This window comes from Pinus tabuliformis, chromosome X (assembly GCF_031772625.1).
Source record: "Pinus tabuliformis cultivar Carrire ecotype Pingquan chromosome X, CPIR1, whole genome shotgun sequence".
NCBI classification, from domain to species: Eukaryota; Viridiplantae; Streptophyta; class Pinopsida; order Pinales; family Pinaceae; genus Pinus; species Pinus tabuliformis.
Genome location: NC_142308.1, coordinates 1,646,955,414 through 1,646,961,011, shown reverse-complemented (window position 1 = coordinate 1,646,961,011; position 5,598 = coordinate 1,646,955,414).

The following is a 5,598-nucleotide window of genomic DNA, read 5'->3' as shown; positions in this document are numbered from 1 at the left end:
CTGAAAGAGATTCCATTGACTTCTAGGAAGGTAAAATACATGTCTCTAAGCTACTTCTCTAGCAACATCTGAAAAAAACATCTTTTTGTATTTTTGACTAAGTTGCCAGAATTATCATGCATGCAATTTAACTGTTTTTGACTGTGCATAGGTGGATTGGCGAGAGGAAATGCTTGGAGGAGGTCGGGAAGGTTCAGAGAGGGCCTAAGGGGTCCCTAACACCCTTCCAAAGAGTTTCACAGAGTTTGGCTATCAAGAAACCTCATTCGTGAGCCTCTACAGGAAGTCTGCAGGGGTTTTACATGATGTTTTGGAATTTCTACAGGATGTCTGTAATTTTCTAAAGGTTGTTCAGAAATGGGATTTTGGAGGATGGATGGAGAGAGAAAGGTGAAGGAGTGAGGATGGAGGTAGGACAGCGGTGTGAGGAGGTCCAGGACTTGGTGGATGGAGTTGAGGAAAGATGAAGACGGCTGGATTTGTTCAACGAGGAATGAAGCAATGTTGCACAAAAATTAGGGTTATGTGAGCAAGTGTGGCAAATGTGAGGCAAGAATCCGAGTTAGGGGATGGAACAGATGGGATTGATGAAGTATGGGCAGATAGATAAGTGGTACAGGTGCTCTGCAAGTTGTTTTTCCAACTGAACCAATGAAGACTTGTAAAATCAGAGACCTAGTTACGTTGACCTAATATGATCTAGCTAACAGTAAAGAGAATGAACAGAAGTTTTAATTGCAATGAAACCATGTATACTAACTATGCAACGAAGCAATCAAGAATCTGAACATGTAACCAACTTCTGCAAATAAAAATCAAACACTAATGATTGCATGGCAAAGCAAAGTCAGTGTTTTTGTTGGCAGCAAGGTCACCTTGATCCCAGCTCCTAATCCCACTGAGGGAGAGGTGAAATCAGAGGTGCTTGATAGCCCTTTTATGAATCTTGTCCCTGTTAATAACCTATCAACTCAATCTGAACATCAAAAATCTTTCTAATCATCAACAGTGACCTAGTTAATCAGCAAGATTTTAATCTACTTAACAGAAATTATTTTGCAAAGACATAAAAAACAAATAACAGTACATAAGGAGGCCTTGGCATTTGGGTTGGGCCCGACCCCAAGAGCTACAGGCTCCTATAAAGAACTCAGAACTGATGCCAAGTAAATCTTCTTTTCATTACTCAAAAATAATCATCACAAGAAAGTTATACAACAACAGCTGCAAGAAAACGAGTTGAGAAAATGACAGCACTATAGTGCAAAGCCCAACAGTTCCAAAAGTAAACTACGAAGGCTAAGGCCTTCCTATCTATACACTACGAAGGGCCTAGCAACCCTCCTTAATTCAAGGGACTCAACTGTTCAAACTGCTAGTAAACAGTCACTCTTCCCAAAGCTGCTCGATTGCCTTTAGGATTCGTTTTGGTGGCCTATTGAGCTCGGAGTTGAGGGTGGAGATTTCGAGGAAGGGTCATTTAATGCCAAAGATAACCTCCCTACGAATCCTCAACTCAAGCTTGGTTGTCACCTGGCCTATAATTGCTTGGTTTTGCTCTAAAATTTGTCCAAAAACCTTAAATAACCACGTATTAGTCTCCTTGGTAGAGTGACCACCCTTATTCATTCAAATAACATAAACATACTCAAAAAACATGCATAATCTATGAAAAATCGTGGATTGATCAAGGAAAATTAGGAAAAATGAGCCCAATAAGTTACCCAATTCGGGGCTCATCATCACCCCCCTACTAAATGGGTTGCTCATCCTCTGAGAAACTTGTCCAGCTCATCATCCTTTATAGCTTTGACCGCCTCCCTCACGTCCCAGGCCTCCATGGTGATATCTTCTTCCCGGTCGTGGAATCCTGCTTTCCTTTCCACTTCCTCCCACTGTCTGTCTTCCTCCTCTTCCTTAACTCCTTCTAGCAATCCCAAAAGTAAAGGAGGGCTGAATTTCAGGCCAATCCAATTGGCCTGCAGATTTTGCATCAACTGTTTGTAGAGAGGTACCCTTGCCAAGGCCTCCCTCATCCTGGTGGGAGAGTGGTATTCCCTTATCTTCAAGCTGTGAGGCAATGTGTTCCATTGCCTTGTGCATGCATGCACGGAGTTTTCTCCCAACAATCTCTCCATGTCCTCAAAGTGGGCAATAGCTTGAGCCTGTTGCTCAATATATTCCGGTAAATCCTGAGGGCTATTGGTCAAGTGCTGGTGGGCACTTATCACTGCTGAGGGGTCATCCGACTCTACTCTGATCATTAGTGGCTCACTGAGTTCTCTGCCTATGATACTGCGGACCTCTGCTGCTCTCTTTTCCTCATGATTCATCCAAGAGGCCATGGCCATAAGTTGGACATCTCCTATCACAGTGTTGGGATCCCATGCATTCATGTTTGGAAGGGCTAAGTTGTGCAAGTAAAACTCTGATAATTTGGCCCTGTCCTCTGATGAACTACTGCCACATAGAGCTACAAATTGATGATAATTTTGGAATGGGGTGATGCCCCTTTGGGCCAAGGTGTTGATCTGAAACTGTAACCATTGATCCTTAAGGTATAGGGCGTATGATTTGGCAGGCTGCCTACACTGCAGAGCTTCTATCGCCCAGCTAGCCATGCAGGCCAGTTGGGCCTCCTTTTCTTGTACCTGTTGTTTCAGAGACTGTATCTCTTGGCCTGCTTGCAATTCCTTCTCCTGTAGTTGTCTATTCAATGTCTCAATTTCAGCCTGCATCCTTTCCCTTCTCTGTTGTTCATCAGGGGTTTCTTTGTCTGTTGTGGGCTCCTCCTGTTGCTATTGTTCTCCCAAGATGTGAGGCCCGTCTTCCTTCTTCTGTCCTTGTAACTGTAGCTGTTGTTTAAGCAGATCATTTTCTTCATGTAGCTTGGCCCACTGGCTGCTCTCCACATGTCGTACCATAGCCAATTCCTTTCTTGCCTCTTTGAGTTGTTCCTCCAGAGGACCTATATCTGCCACACCCTTAGACTTAGCGACCTTCATCCAAGTGTGGGTCCTCACACTCTCTTCTTCTAGTCAAGGAAAGGTGGCACTATGAATTTTTGGAGAATGATCTTTCTGGCCTCTAAGAAGTTATAGTAGGAGCCCAAGCTAGGCTGGGGGCTAGGTTGCACAATTTTTTCCACCTTTTCTTCCTCTTGTGGTGATTTAGATGCCTCTCCTTCCATTTCTTCGGTCTCCTTTAGCCTAGCCAGTGTTTCCTGTAGAATAGTCTCAGCATCCTGTAGAGAGGCCTTTGTGTCCAACATTTTCATTCTTTCTCTCCAAGTGGATGTCTTCGGGCTTCCCCATTCATAGGTGATGGTTGCCTTTGAGGGAGACCTCTCCTTTTGTGTAGCTAGGGTGTCTAAAATCATGATTGGCTCTTTTGACGGTGGCTGGGGTCAGCCATTCTTTATCCTCATGCTCCTTCTTGCCTTAAAATACATGGAAGGCTACCTCTTTCGCTTCGCTTTTTGCTTTGGAGATGTGCTCAAGGTAGCCAACACAGCTGCTGCCTCCCTGGCTAAAATCTCAGGCAATTCTTCCTTTTTTTGCCCTGTTTCCAACCTTCCTGTAGAAATTCCTGTGCTGACTATTTTCTGGCTTCCTGTAGAAACGGTTTTCTGGCTTCCTGTAGAAACGATTTTCTAGCTTCCTGTAGAAATTGTCTTTACTGTTTTGGTCTGCTTGGCTAGGGGTGCCTTCCCTTTTAATTTTGCTGTGGTTGCCTTGGTTGTGTCCTCACTTGCTTGGACTTTTTTAGTCCTCTCTGCCCTGATTTGCAATCGTTTCTCCCTTGGTGTTTGTGCCTTTATTCCACCCACAGTTTTGGGCTCAGCAGCTTGGCCTTTCCCTCGTCTCTCTTCTTGTTCTTTCTGTGGTGGTCTGTCCTGGGTTTCCTTACCCTTGGCTTTCTCTTCTACCTCAATGTGCTCCCTTTCCTCACTGCTGGATGAAGTGAGTTCCTCGGCCAAAATTCGAATATCATCATCCTTGGACATATTGCGGAAAATCTCCCAGGAGAGAGGGACAGTGTAGGTATGCAGGGCATCTTCCACTAGAAGCTTGATAAGCCCATGATGGGCCAGCTGATCCGGTGTCCCTTCCTTCAATTTTGTGCCACACTCAATTAATGATTGTAGGAGGAAATAGGGGATGCTTAACTTTTGTTCTAGGGGTAAATCCATCCTATGTCTGAGTTCACTTAGCAACCGGAAGTGATAACCGTAAACAATACTGAACCACCCCTCACAGGTAATGTATTTCATGATCTGAAGGCTGACCTCGCTCCAAAAAGGGTGTAGGCTGGCTCTCCGGACCCCATTCTTATCTTCTGAAAACTGTTCCTCTGGTAGGAAGAATTCTTTCTTGGCTTTTTGGCCCAATGCCCTCTCCTCTTTGCTCCAGGGTATCCCTAATGGCAGATCAGTAACCCGACTAATGAGTTGTGGGGTAAGCTTTAGGGTCAACCCTCTGAAATTCACAGTGGCCAGTGTCTTTGATTTAGGCTGCAGGGACATTAAGAATTCTTCTGTTACCTCATCGTCATGACCTTGAATTCTGTCACAAAAGGTCATCCAATTGGCACGGGTGAATAGGTCCACCACCTCGGGAGTTTCTCGCAATTTCCTGGAATCCGAGGGTTCCTTTCTGATAAACCCTCCTGGCATGGTGAGAGTGCTCTGTTTTGGCTTGTGCTCTGATCAAAAAGGGGAATTTTGTTTATGGTTTCCTCCCCTGAACTTTGAAGACAGTATCCCTCAGGTGTTTATGTTTCAACCTTGCACCAATTCCCTGGTTTTTTTTAAAAAACTCGACTGTCCGTGTACAGAAGGAAGACTTGGGTTTTCCCAGATAGGACACAGAGCTCAATTTTCACCCCCCAGCATACATATAACCATGTAAAATTCACATTCTTCATGCACAGGTTAACCCTCACAGTGGTTTATCGTTTCTATAGGAGGAATTTCTTAACAGGAACTGTGGAGGAGAATTTGACGCAGAACCAACTGAAAAATTCCGTGTATCACATAGGAAAACTACTATTCTTGACCCATAGGTAGACTTTCTTCTAATTCTCCTACTCCAGACAGTTTAATTCACCACCTTTCGAAATATCATGCATGGGAATGGTGTTTTCGAGCCTGCCTCTCTTCGAAACTCCAATTTCGACGCAGAAAGTCTAGGTTTCTCTACTCCCGGAGGCTATGTCATGTTTCCTGTAGAACTCCTACCTATAGAAAGCTTTGCCAGCTTCTGGAGGATGTCACAGCGCTTCTGAACGAGCCTGGGACGCAGGAGGATTTTGAGATAGGCCGAGAAGCTCAGGCTAACAGACTGCAGAGGAGGAGGACGCGTACTTCGCTGAGAACGGTTGCAAGTGTAAATGACAACAGTTAATCGTGAGTTCTTTGGCCGAGCATGTTTGAATTACGGTGAAATTCATGGCGAGGGGGTGAGGTGGCCAGGCCGATCCGTTAGCCAACGTCACGGCCATCATTCCTCTGCGTGTCTCTGACCGCCGTTACCTTCCCTCTGCCATTAACTGCCGCCACCCTGCCAATCCCGCCGATTCTCCCCGACTGGACACTTC